General features: G+C 38.3%; 1 protein-coding gene across 1 annotated transcript in view; it reads right to left on the reverse strand.

Moving 5' to 3' along the window:
• The window catches only part of PTPN3 (protein tyrosine phosphatase non-receptor type 3), a 2,272,168-nt gene that overhangs the window by 282,147 nt on the left and 1,974,759 nt on the right, over nucleotides 1-15,262 (reverse strand). The gene's annotated exons all lie outside the window — the stretch shown is intronic.

Consider the following 15,262-nt stretch of genomic DNA (forward strand, 5'->3'; position numbering starts at 1 on the left):
CCACATTCAAATATAATACTGATTAATTGCATGACTTCATTCCATGAATGTATATTCCTGATGGAATGTGCGATCAAAAGGGATGCAAATAACAAGAAATGTTACTTTTCCCTTCAAACTGTTTCTATGCCATCAAAATTAATATATACATAAAACTAATACAAGCATAATCTGTTCCTAAGTCTTCCAACTAATTTACTGCTTGACTAACTTAGAAAAACAATATAGAGTGCTGATTACCTCTCTACATGTGAAACGTTACAAAAACTGCCATCTATTTCTATTACAATGCTCTTACTACAACTGCAGCCTGCCACACAACATACTGAAGCAAAATGCATATGAAAATACTTAAAAAAAAATAAAAAAGTAAAGGAAACAAACATTTCTTTGGAAATGAAAGCAGCTAAAAATAAGTTTAAAACCTAAATCTGCCAAATAATTTGCAAGATGCTCCCTAGTGGACTCAGCATCTGTACAGGACAATAATTTAACAGTTACTATACCTTTAACTACAACACAGTTGTTAGCAAACAATGTAGTCTTTGCTCTTGAAACAAGTTAATAAAAGTATGCTGGCTTCGTGCGTCTATTTATACAACATAAATTAATAATTAATGAAACTCGGAATCAGAATAACAACCTGCTCTAAAACGTTTGCCACCGTACCCGTTATGCGGTTAATAATAAATGTAATGTGCAATTAGTTTGCAACGGTTCCTGTTTCTGCCACTGGTGTCTTTGCAGTTAAACTCTTTTTTTAGCTTAAGAAAGTGATATATATACCTAGAAGTTTATGCAAACCAATCCATTACACAGCATTAGAAAATGGTAAACAAGGTTATACCCTACAAGGAAGAAATTATTATTGAAGCTCCTCTACTTCAAAATGCTGATAGGAACTGTATGAATCACAAATCTGTACAGTGTTGTAAGCTTCTGGATGATCTTCTAAGCTTAATACAATTTCAGATATATGTGACTCTTACAGCAAAACACTTCTTATGTTTACAAGTTATATTTCCAACTGCACATAGGCGTTTTGGAGTCCTTTACATTCAGACAGCACAATATTACTTACTTACTAATTGTTAACCGGGTAAGCATATCGGACCTTTTTAAGGCATGACCTAGTCAAAGAGGCAAAATATGACCACCACCAAAGTAATACATTTTATATAATTAGATACTCTAATTTGCAATATGACGCTTGTATTAAGATGTCTACTGCAAATCAATAATGTAAAACACAGAAGGTTGTGTTGTTTTACTGCTATTTACATGAGACTACTTGAGATATTTGACAGAATAAGCTAAGAAAATTCAATCTAATCTAAGTTTAGAGTAATAACAGCATCAATGTATATACCGGGTGCACAGCTGACAGTGATCAATTGTTGAAGAGTGAGAAAGTTGGTACAGCTGATCGAAATTCAGCTCATCGAACCTTACCAGCTTTCTCACACTGAGATCACAGTACAGTGGGGATCGGAGAGTTTGCCCCTTCCTCACTGTAGTGTGATCTCAGAGTTAGTATATTTAACTATCAAGGGGTGGGGCGTCCTCCCTTGTAAAAACACTGTTTTTGTGTTTTGTTTCAATCCTTTCTAGAACGATGTGTTTTGCTTCGACCATTTGAGGCTGATGATGTCTGTGTTGTTTGTGCATGCTGATGTACTGTTAGGCTCCCATTTAGAAGTATGTATGATGATTATTGCATCGTATAACTTTCAACCCAAAAAACATTCTCATATCAAACAGGTGGGCTGCTCATTGACTTTGTTTTCTCCAGGTTTATCAAAGCAATCACATTCATCCACCTCCATTAGCTGCTCTTTTAATAGCTTCTTAACAGTTTTTTTAAGCGATCTTTTAGTAACAGCCTTGGTAAATGAGGTTCTTTAATTGTGGGATTTCTGAGTTCATAATAGCTTGTTTGTTCTAAGGTGTTACCAACAGACTGTAATAAGTTATTACTTTGGTAACACCATTCAAGAAGCAGTTTTGCAAGATTATACCTTAATGCATTCTCTCTTCTTGAACCACTTCCTACAGTCTGAACTTCTACATCTTGTCTTCAAGTCACATATATCACTCAGTAACTAATGCATTACACTTTGTTGTATTAGGAACATTTTTTGTTAAATTATGAACAACTGTTTTCTCCGTAAAATATGCTATAATATTGTTAAACCTCTCACATATCATTTCACTATATATTTATTTGAGTAAGCACATACATTTTCAACATTTTCTAAACTTTGTACATGTGGCATTCACTTGTTTCATGCATGAGCTCTGCAAGGTTTCTTTGTAACCAAGTCCTTGGAATGTACTAGTCTTATGTTCTGCTTTGAACATTTTGTAATGTTTTTGATCTTTGAGCCTGGACAGTGTTTGAAATGGGTCTGATGGGATCAGTCCATTACTCTGGTTTTAAAATAAACAAATAACTGAAAGAAGCTCAATGAAAAATCTTTTCTAATGAATAAAATTAACTTCAGGTAACAGATAACGTGAATATCTGAAAATACCTTGGAACAGTTTTTGATAACCATCTCATTTTTGGAATACACAATGAATCAGCAGATAAATATGTTAACACAATAACTTGAAGCTCTGTAAAGAAGTGATCATTTACCTTACATCTTCAGTAAAAAGGGCAGTACCAGAGGCTGTACTATTAACCAAACTACTACATGGAGCAAATGGCTATGGGGAACTTGAGTACAGGTATGTTAAAGTTAGACAACTACGCATTAACATTTTAAAGCTCATCACAGATAAGGCTACAACTATGCATGTTCACCAGATAATCATTGGATGGTTCATTCTTCAATCCAGAAGTCAATGCAGTCATGCATGGTATAGTGTCAAACTGCTACAAAAAGAGAATAAAAAAATCACTGCTCAGCTCTTTAACAGTTTCTATGCTACTTTATGCTAAAAAAATCTTTATCTGCCAAAACACACACATGAAAAAAGTTCCCAAAAAATGCTACGGCTGAAAATGTACCCATCACGTCAAGGTATACTCTTGGAACAAACTTTCATATGACTACAGTAGACTACACTCACTAAAACTCTAAATGCTAATAAAGTTTTTTTCTAAAGTTTTCTTTATGCACAGGGCATGTGATTACCTAGCATTGTTATCCCAATTCTCTGTCTTTAATCCTCTGCGTTATACTTAAGCATACTCAACATGAGTGACTTAACATGTCTATCAATTTTCTTATGGGTTATATGTATATATACAACATCATAATTACACAACCCTCACCTAAACTGTACAACATGCATATAAACATGATTACCTATTTTTCAAAATGTAGTCCTACAGTGTAGTGGTATGGTATGAGTATCTGGGTTTTATTTATAACTTTATGTTAACATTAGATTAGATAATATAGTTAAAATGGAATTTGTAAATCAACTGGATGGCATTTTAGAAGGCCTTCTCTGCAGGTCCCATCTGAAATTGGACTACCCAGTAGAACTATCCCAGTCAACAATATGTGCATTTAACAAATAAATAAACAAATTAAATAACTGAAATGACTGTAATTAAGAAATCTTGTAAGATAACTTTTATTTTTTTTATTCTCACAAAAATAACTGGCTTTCTCCAATTCTAATTGTGCACCACCTGAACAGTACAAAATGTTAACATGACATTTCGCCTACACTGCGACTCAACCTACACACATTCTTTCCCAAATAGCACCAAAGTCTCAAGTTTGGAGACCGGAAGCAGTGGAGTCAAATCTATTGTACTCAGATCCGTAATAGAGCTCGGTGCTGAAGGGGCATTCGGAGCCGATATGGTAAGTTGAGTCGTCACTGCAGAGATAGGCATCGAAGGCGTGCACTGTGCCGAAGTGGCACCCAGGGCCAATGTCATAATAGGCAGGTTTATGGTTGGTGCCAGAGATGGTATTGGAGCCGAAGTTGGCGCCGATAAAGTAACAGTCGTAGTGCCTGGAGCACAGGTTCATAAGTTGGTACTAGGCTATCGGCCCTAGGGCCTATACAAGCCTAGCCATAACAATTCCCTGGCTATTTCTTCCTACAATATTTACTTCCCTGTGCCCCTGTCTAGCAGGGCGACTGACATGATCCCCGGGGTAAATTTCCTATCTCCCATCCAATCATCAAGGTTCCTTTTTTAGAGGACCAAAAAGGCGCTCTGCTTGACATGTATGGGCAGTCTATTCCAGAGTCTGGGAAGTCTCTGGGTCAGGAACCTATCCCTCTAGCCGTTTTGTTCATTGTGATGACAAGGTTTAGATCCCTGGAGCGTGTGGCTCCGAGGGATTAGGATTTCTTTAAGTGTAGCATATCCAACAGCTCTGGATTTGAAATGGCCTTGTATGTTAAGCAGAGATCGCCTCTGAGTAGACAATATGCAACAGAGTATAGCTGGAGTTTTTTTAGATGGTCAGCATATGGCATCTGCTTTAGGCCTGTGATTCTTTTAGTGACGTGTTTCTGTGACCTTTCCAGTTGTTGCAGATGTCTTGACAGGTACATACCAAATGGGGCGTTGTATCCTACAATGGGTCTAATGAGGGATGAGTAGTGGGACAATGACCTCCTTTTTTCTGGATGAAAAGCCCTTAGCGATGAGGTGTGCCACATAGAAGGATTTCCTGACTGTTGTGTCGATGTGGTTATCGAAGGCGAGACCACTGTCCACCTGTGTCCCAAAGTCTCCTACCACACTTTGTGTTTAGTGTACTGCCTCCTATGTGGTAATTCACAGGTACATGTTTTTTCCCAAAGGGGATAACTATACATTTTCTGGCATTGAGCTTGAGCCCATGGCTCTGGCACCAAGCATCTGTTTCTGTAAGGCTTTTTTGCAGAATATCCACATCATTTGGGGATTCAATAATGGCTCCCAGTTTTCAGTCATCTGCAAACTTTGTTAGCCAGAGTCCTTTGTGTTGGCCTGTACCTCAGAGACGTAGATGCCAAACAAGAGCGGTCCCAGGACTGAACCCTGAGGTACTCCACTTGTCACTTGTCTGGAGTTAGATTTGGAGTTGGCTACTTTTACAGTGTGGGTTCTGTCAGTAAGCCAGTTGGCAATGCATTGAGTGACGTAGGGATTAATGCCCAGCTTAGTAAGTTTATCAATGATTCCAGAGTGGGGGATGGTGTTGAAGGCCTTGGCGAGGTCCAGATAGCAGGTAATGTCAGAGCTGATGGGGCAAACTTATGCTCCGAAGAAAGTTTTTGCACCTTAGATTTTTCCTAAGAGGGTTTGAAACCTCCGTCACAGAAAGGACCTCCAAAAAGTGCGATTTAAAATCAACTTATTCTTGCGCTCATTCAAAGCACACTGGCTAAAACGTTGGCAAATTACACAGGGAGGCTGCACCGAAAGATGGGGCACCCCCGAGCAATAAGCACAATCATTGTGAGAGTCACTGTTAGGAAGTTTACCCTTACACGAAGTACAGCGCTTGAAACCTGAAGTACCCTACTTGTCAGACATCATGACAAGTTAACAACAATCAAAATCTTCAAATACAATATCAAATCCTATTTAGTCTAGTCTAAAACTAAAGAAAAAACACGCAGTATCTATCCCAAGAGCAGAAACACACAACTAGATAGAGAAGGAAGGAATACCAGATATGGTATTCAAGGAATACCACAAGGGAAGGAGAGAGGGCTGTACCACCAATGGTACTTAAAAGATTACCAAACGGGTAGAAGGAAAGAGAAAACGGGGTAAATTGAACTATAAAAGTGAAGATCAATGAAAATTAAGCACGAACCATAAGAGAGTCAAACAACTTTCTCACAAAATATCAAAAAAGTTCCACTTAGCTGAGAGTTCGGATGAACGAGGCTTTACGGCTACGCGGTGAACGAGGTCTGAGGTAACAGGGAGAAGGGCATTGTGGGTAAAAGCTTAGCTCCCGAGTTTTTTGGCTGGTGCGAGGTTAGTAATAGGCTGACTCGGTTCCGAGGGCACAGAACTGAACCCATCAGTGATGAATTGAAAGAAGATTAACAACTTCAGATTGACCCATTTCAATTGCAACTTGGACAAAAGAAAAGTCAGCTTCTCAGTGAAGCAAGATCAAGTGTTACAGTAATGTAAGAAAAGTGATTTTATAATTATCTACAAGCTACAATGTAAAGTGTCAACAAACAGATAAAGTGAAGCTTTACAGTGAAGTGGTGTGCAAATGCCACAACAGCTTGCCAGCATTAACATAAAAGTTTCTGCAACTGCCAGTGTGCATGGCCTAGCTCCAATAACATAATCTGCCAACTATAGAAGCAGCATTGATTCTTCAGATGAGACATTAAATAGAGGCCCCATCTGCTTGAATTAGTGGTAACTCAAGTCTATGTAAAATATTCCATGACACACACCGAGAAGAGTAAGAGAAGTTCCCTAATACCCTGGTCAAATTTCCCCTGGTATAAATACCACTTCAGATCTCCCTGGAAGAGAGGCTACTATCCTAGTGAGATTAACCCAACTAACAAAAGACAAACAAATAAATAAAAATTTGACTTCTGAATGCATGTTCTTTGAAATTCATACAATCACTGCCAAGTTAAAACGGTTACCGAAAAAAATTTAATTACACTTGGTCTTGCCAACGAAACCTTAGCTAACTGTATAATATTCATGTAAGAAGTTCCTTCATAGGCTCTTTGTATTGTAAAGTATGATGTTGCAATATACAGGCTCTGACCTGCACATCAATGTTTTCAACGGCAGTGTGACTCTAGAGATCTAAGCAGTACACAGATATTTGCCCCATAATGCAAAAGTAGAATAAAGTGGCAAACTATATATATATATATATATATATATATATATATATATATATATATATATATATATATATATATATATATATATATATATATATATATATATATAAATATATATATATATATATATATATATACACATACCCGTATATATATATAAATATATATCTATAAATATAAATATATATATATATATATACATATATGAGGGAGCACTTAAAGAAGCCTGGCATTGGTTACCATAGCTGAAGCCACAAAAGCTAGGCTGCAAAACAAATATCTAACGGATATTCCTGCTGATATTTTATCTGACGTCCAGCAGCAAAAGTCCACCAACTCTGTAAGTTATCCAAGCTGCTTGAAGATTCCATTTTGACACAAGCTATACAGCCTGAATGACAGCAAAGGCCCCAGCCATACAGTGTGACTGACAACAAAGGCCCCAGTCAGAACAAGATACTATTCTGGTCTCAAGAGTTAAGTGAACCATTCCTATAAGAATACAAATGACAGATGTTTACATTAGCAAATGAACCGAAATAAATTAGTGAATGAACCAAAAAAGAATGATACTCATTCTGTTCTGACTGAAGCAAGAGGTATGCAATGTCAACTACCTGTAGACTGTGACACAAATAACACTTCCAATTAGTAGGCTTGACCCATCACTTTAGTAAATCAACACCCTTTGCAAAAATGCATACATAAAATAATGTAAGAAACGACAATCTGTGTTTTTTTTCACATCAATACTTCCAAATATCCTATAATCAAATGGTAAGCATGCTGAATACACAAGTTTTCTCCAGTTCTGTGTACCACCCAAACAGTACTCAAAATTTTATTCAGGGAAGGAAATCTTTTGTGTTGATATTAAAGATGGCTTTTTTAGAATTGGTAACCTCCAAAGCCTAGAGTGAAGGAAGATTCAAAGTAAGGCAGCTACCACGTACGCCTTTACATCAATTGGCTCAGCTACATATACATCTCCAACAAGGTGACTGATACAAAGTGAAAATTCACTGTGCCTAAGAAACAGTCTCTGTGGCACAACTACTCTGACAAGTTGCTGCTGGTGAATTCTTATGCTGAAAGACCAGCCAACAAGCTAAATTCAAAACCCATTTGTCACCACACAGACTATTCTCATGTATTGTGGATAATTCCAATGAAGCCAGATTAATCAACACTTGCTTTGGTAAAATAAATTGCAGAATGTGGTCTTCTTAAAAGAAGACAATTCTGTGAAATGAAATAAAAAAAATGCATGTTCTGTGTGGGTAGATCTCCCCACTGCCTTATATAAGAAAGCATGCCTCCTGTGCACAATTTTTTTATAAAATCAACTCCTGAGTAATTGCACCTTGAGTTGGGGAAGCATTTCCATCACTGCAGTACAAACACAAATGCACACCTGTACACAGAGGAAATCTAGGTTCCCATTACTCTGCAAACTGAATAACAGATTTACAATTGTAGTGTCAGATGATCAATGAGAAAGCCCACTGCACTTGTAAACTGTTTGAAATATTCTATGTTGATATCCTTATTTCAGTAAAGTTCTGAAAATCTCTAGCAATCATGGTGCATGAGACCACTGCCATGCTGGGTAGGATGCCATGCCTAGTTGCTGTTCTTCCCAGTTCACCCACGATGCAAAGAGTGAACATACCTAAAAATAAACTAATTAAATACTTGCCTGAATTACATTGGTTTTTTTTAGAAAAGATTTCACGCTTGCAGAAACTACAGCACTGCTGGGGATTCCCTCCTGGGTGAGGAAAGTAAATCTATAGACTGTGTGATACAGCTGCTTTCTGTTTTACCTCCTCCATTATGTATTCTGTTTAAGAAATCTGCTTGGCCTGGTGTTTTTGACCTATGTGGGAGATGGACACAAATTATCTGGGGTACACATTTCATATATTTTTTCAATGGTTAATTGTCTCTTGACTGATACTTAATAGACAGTGAATTTCTGGCCCCTTGTCTTTTGCAGAAAATGTTTCAAGCTTGCAGAACTGCTTGTGTTTTCCCATCCACCTTACCTTTAAGCATTCCACCCTACTGTAAAATGAGCTTAACAAGTTCCTCCCTTTCTACACTGCTGTTGATGTATTAAATTACTTACTTGTTTTTCCTTTTGCTTGTATAGATAAAAATGCATTTCCCTCTCATTGTCTGTTCTACTGATTTACTTGATCTGAATTTGTAGCTGTTGGGTAAAGTAGTGTATTTTTACACTTTAGCAAGCACTTGTTTCTACATTAAGAGGTCAGTGGATTTTCCATCCGGTACACTGGGAAGTAGCCTGGTCTGTTTAGGTTAATGAAACACTTGAGATTTCTGCATGTAGTTTTACTTGCTGAGGGGCTTATCAGCTTACCTTGTTTTTACTGCCTTTACAAATTCTGTACAACAGAGTGCCTCTCTTGGCTTATTTATACAAAGAAAAATACTTTTACTGAATAATCACACTTTTATAAGCTGTTTATAGTACACTGCTTTATCCGTATCTTTACGCTTGTTTGTGGAAGAATTTCACTCAGGACTCTCCTTTACTGTGCTTGTAGGACTGGGATTGTTCATCTGGTGGCAATAGGTGTTTGCCTGGTCTGTCACAGTTGGGAAACACACAAAAGTTCTCAAGTATTTTTTGCACTTCTCTTATAGACTGTGACTGTACTTCAGTAGTTTAAAAAAATGTACTGTCTGCTGCTGCTTTAAGTGGTTATTTGCACTGTATTACACTGTATCTGTCAGTTGTAGGTATTTTTTGTGGTCTTGTAACACTTGGGCTCCAATTGTGGTCTTGTAACACTTGGGCTCCAAACCAATTACTCTACATTAAGAGGGTGTTTTTCTGCACCCTTGCGACAGAAGTGCGCTGATCTACTGCATTTAACTATTTTACTACATTAATTGTTGCCTTTTTTACTGTTGTTTTTTCTGTATGTGCCTGCTTCATTATCTGCACTTGTTTTACACTGTAATATTGCTTAGATAGCATAGACTAGATCCAGACTTCCTTAATCTAGCCTGCTTTTGATAAGCTTTAACTCAAACCCAGCCATTTTACAATAAGAAGGGCTACCCTGCACCCTTATGGCAGAAGAGTATGGATATAGCCTTGTCTGAGCTGGGAATTGCTGGAGGAAGGATCATTGTGTGGTTTCCTATTGGCAGAATAGTTTGAAACTGTTTAATTTGGCTATATATAAGCCTAGCGTTTGTGTTGTATTTGGCTCAATCAACTGGAGCTGCTCTGTGTTTTGTGCCCTTTGCCAGAGTTCTAGAGTGTTTCTGTTTGAATCCAAGCCATCCAAAGCTAAGAACAAGAAATTAAGCTTATTTTGAGCTCTATCTGCACTTTTTCAACTGTATTTAACTGTTTTACTGCATTAACTGGTGCCTGTTTTTTTCTGTCTGTGCCTGCTTCATTATCTGCACTTGTTTTTCACTGTAATATTGCTTAGATAGTATAGACTAGAACCTGACTTGCTGAATCAGCCTGCTTTTTTATATACATGAACTCAGATCCAGCCATTTTACATTAAGAAGGGTTCCCCTGCACCCATGTGGCAGAAGAGTGTGGACATATAGCCTTGTCTGAGTTGGGGACTGCTGGAGGAAGAATTATTGTGTGATTTCCTATTGGCAGACTATTTTAAAACTTTTTAATTTTGGCTGCATATAAGCCTTGCATTTGCGTATAGCTGTGCACCACACAAAGGGTTAGCAGTGCCTTGTAAAGTAGCAAACTCCTAGAAACTCTGTTTGTCAGATGAGCAGTTTGGATTCAGATCAGGATGCAGCACAATTGACTCTATGTTTGCATTGAGACAGATACTTGAGAAGAAGCTAGAGATGAGGAGAGAGTCCAAATGAGCATTCCTAGACTTGGAGAAAGCATATGGCAAGGTCCCAAGAAAGCTGATCTGGGTAGTACTGTGGTGGTTTGAAGTCCCAGAAACACTGGTAAAATTAGTGCAGGCTATGTACAAGGACCCAATGATTCAAGTATGAACAGTGTTCGGCCTCACAGAGGGGTTCCCAGTGGGAGTGGGTGTACATCAGGTTCAGCTCTGATCCCAATGCTGTTCATACTGGTGATGGACTACATTAGCAAACAGGTTGGAGGGGATGGATCAACAAAGCTGTTGTATGCAGATGATGTGGCAGTGCAGGCAGACTCTGAGCTAGAATTTCAGCAAAGGTTAGGAGAATGGAATGCAAATCTGAAGGCACATGGGATGAAACTAAGCACAGATAAGACGGTGGTAATGGCAGCAAATTGGGGAAATCAGAAGAAGCTGAGAATACAGATAGAAAGGAATATAGTGGAACAAGTAAACAGATTCAAGTATCTGGGAGGGGTAGTTGAGGAGAAGGGTAGTCTGAATGAAGAGGTCAAAGCTAGAATCAGAGGGGCTGCAGCTAACTGGCATAGATATCAGCTGTAGTCCATGACAGAAGAATGCCAAAGAAGCTGAAAAATAATCTGTACAAGACAGTGGTGCGACCAGTACTACTGTATGGTACAGAAACCTGGAATGTAAAGGCAGAACAGTTGAAGAAGCTAGAGGTGATGGAAATGAAATGCCTGAGAAAGGTGGTAGGATGCACACTGTGGGACAGATGAAGAAATGAGGACATAAGAGCAGAAGCCAAAGTAGCTCCAATTGCAGGAATGATCAAAGAGAACAGATTACGGTGGTTTGGGCACATGTGTAGAAAAGTAGAAGACAATCTGGTGAGGAAGATTTGGGACAGAATGGAAGAAGATAAGAGGAAGTGAGGACATCCAGCAAATAGGTGCATGGATTGTGTGAAAGAAGATCTGCGACAGTCAGGCATGAGTGTTGAAGAGGAAGCAGTGTGGCACTGAATCGAGAGAGGTAGTGACAGTTAACACGATACCTTGACACTATGTAAGAAAAATGGGAAAAGGGGGGATGATGATGTCAGTTGAACCTTCCAAGCTTCCCTGCTGTACTGCGGGCAACTTAGCTGAGCAATGAACACCGTCATGACACTCCACCCCCTGATCCTCAATGGAATATAGCCACTTCTTTAGTTAGTCCTAGAGCAAAAGCTAATAAACAAGAAAAAGAATCACCAATGTGTACTGAATGTCCAGAAGATAAGACCAAGACTTCATACAAAACAACACCAACTGGACAACCACAGCATAATCTTCACTTATATAAAATGTTTAATGAACGAAAAGGACAAGCGCTTTTGCAAATTGTTTCTTCAAATCCTTATAAAATCTTATAAAACAAAGACATATTTAAAATACATTACAACCAATCATACACACACAAAGTTGGCGCCAAAATGACATCATGATCAGCAATAAAACCTATTACTTGTGTCTATACACCTTTAGTTTCCTCCCACTTAAAACAGGCTTAATGTTCACTTGACTATTCAGCCCTGGATGCTTGTGTGCTTGCACCCTAAGAATCCATTTAAGCTCCAGTTGTTCCAAAAAAATTATTGCAATCACCACCCCTCCTATTCTGATGTACCTGTTGTAGAACCCTGAAAGAAAAATTATGATGTGAGAACTCTAGCTGATGCTTGGCTAGAGCATTCTTGATGTCACCCTTCCTCATATCTGACAAATGTTTATATACCCTGTCCCTAAGCTGCTGTGTGGTTTTCCCTACGTAAAAACATGGGCATAGATTACATGTAGCTAGGTATACCACTTGCATAATAGTGCAGTCAGCATAGAACCTGGGTTTGAATTCAAAGACTAGAGTGGGATGTCTGTATGTTTGTTCTTTAGTTAAGACCTTACAGACACTGCAGTGTCTGCATGGATAAGTCCCTGTCCGTTGCCCATATTGTCCCACTTGCTTTCTTTCATTACATAACAATTGTTTCAAATTGCTGTTGTTCCGATAAGTAAACTTTGGTGTGTCCCCAAATAGATTATTGGTCTTGCTATCCAAGGTCAGTATAGACCAATGTTTCTGAATAATATTTTTCACTAGCTTATTATTGTTAATAATATGGTTAATTAATGATGTGTCAGTGCAGGCAGACTCTGAGCTAGACCGAAACAGTTTTCTCCCATTACTATGGAAACATTTTTACCTAATCCCGTGCAACAGAAGAGAGTGCAGTACCCTCGTTCTACCAGCAGAGAGAGGCAGAAGAGGAAAATCTCAACAGAGAGAGTGCCAGTACAACGGAAGATGCGACTATGAGCAGTTTAGTAGTAAATGTATCTAATCACCATTTAAGTACACATGAACACTCAGTCTTGGACAGAGGATTAACATTTGTTTCAGCAACGCCAGCCAAAGTAAGTGATGTTTTGGTTGACTTAAGGGTTTTGCCAAGAAAGTGGCGTTAAAAGTCTTATTTGGTGACTCTCAAGTACAGCAAACTCCCATATATAGAAGGCAAAGTACTTTTTCACCTGTTATACCTGCACATATATAACTTTTTGTACAAGCCTGTGAACAAGAGTTGCTTATGACTTTGAATGAACATCATAGTGGTAATTTTTACAATTTAAATGCTAATGAACGCAGAGCACTTGATGGCCTAATGAAGAAGGGGAGTTTGGTTATCAGACTTTCTGACAAAGGTGGCGCTATTGTTCTGTTGAATAAGTGTGACTATGCAGAAGCAATGTCCACTTTACTGAATGATCTAGAAGTCTACTATTTAATAGATTTGTCAAGGATGAGAGCAATAACTAAATATGTGAGTGACAAATGTATGAGCTATTAATGAAGAGAGTAACTGATGACACATTACAACAGTTTTTTCAGGTGTCGTGTCCTATGGTACCCATTATTAAAGGGTTACCGAAGATCCTTAAGTCCAGGATAGCTCCACCCATGAGACCCATAGTTGCAGGTGGGGGCTGGGTGACTGAGCTCCTGTTGATGTAAGTAGAGGGGCAATTGAACCCAACAGTCTCTTCCATTGACACTATATTGAAAGACACTACACATTTTCTACATGATGTAGATGAGTTCATTCGCTATTACGACACAGTTGATTTTTTAATGGTCACCATGGATGTTAAGAAGCTATTCACCTCCATACCTAAGGAAAATGGGATGGAGACAATTAGACAGATTCTGAGCTTTAATAGTTGTTAGAAAAATATGTATTAATGTGTGTGCTTAATGCTAATTAGAAACTAAATGAGTTAACACGTTTTTCATTCTATTTTATATACAGCTTAGTTTTATATGAGACAAAAAGATGCTTCTGAAACTGCAGTGTGCTTTCTGAAACTTGCAAGATGCCCTCTGACCTAGTAACTGCTAGCACAGCAAAATTCATGTTTATGCCTTTTGGAAATGTACTTGAGAAACAGGTGATTATCTGCTAGGTCAGGAAGCAATGAATGAACAATGCCATATTCTATAATGTAATGATTTTGAACAATTAGCTCTATTCGTAGTATGAGGACACGCACAGCTGCAGAAGGAAGAGATAAAGACAAACAAAGAACTGTTGGAGAAAAGAACTGCAAGCTATACTTGCTTTGTGCTCAAATTAGCCCTAGTACCGTGAATGGTAACATTGCATATATCTAACCGGTGGTAGCCAAGGCCACGTTGTTTTTCTTAGGAAGTTTCTCACAAAAATTGATAGTACAAGCAGAAATTTACGAAAACAACTGCTACGTAATAATGATGTTAAAACATGTGATTTGCTACGTCAGCTTGGTAGGCAATGTCTTATTAGAAAATGTATAAAAATGTTTGCATTTCCTGATTCTAGTTAGACAAACTCTGTATTAGCACTTTTTTGTCTCCTTGCTGCAAGATTAAAGTGCCTTAACCTGAACCTACCATGTATTGATCATTTTTAAAGTATATTTTTCCTTTGACAGATTGGTCCTTCGAGCCGGAAACATCTCTCACTCTAGCTCAGGTCAGATGAGCCCAGTGGCATGAAACCGTACGGGGAAGAAGCCACATCGGTTCTTCTGCTTTGAAAGACCTCCGACTGAATTGTCGTTCAAGAGAGGCCAGCCACTGTTTCTGATCTGCGATTGGAGGATGAGTCAACGTTCCGGTGGGATCAAACACGGAGGTTCAGGTAAGGAGGAATTTGTGTTTTACTGTTTTAGATCAGGGACTTGTTACAGTATTTTTGTTTTTGTCAGGGAGATTTGCAAGTGCAGATCAGGGACAAAAAAGATTGCTGTCTTGTCATAGATCAGGGAAACAGAATAGGTAGTCAGTTATTCTAGATAAACTGTGAAGAAGTACAAGTCGTGGTACCACGTGATAAAAAGGGTTACGTAACAATTTCTAACTTAGCTAAGGCAACATGGGAAATCAGTGCACAAAAAGTTCCCGAGATCCGCCCTTAACCGAAGACGCGAAATATATGCAACTACAGCATGCCGACAATGTTAGGTATTATACAAAATGGGTTAATAAATACAAATTTGATGGTAATTTAGACA

The sequence above is a fragment of the Protopterus annectens genome, chromosome 3.part0, assembly GCF_019279795.1.
Source record: "Protopterus annectens isolate FY-2018-M chromosome 3.part0, PAN1.0, whole genome shotgun sequence".
In the NCBI taxonomy this organism is placed as follows: Eukaryota; Metazoa; Chordata; order Ceratodontiformes; family Protopteridae; genus Protopterus; species Protopterus annectens.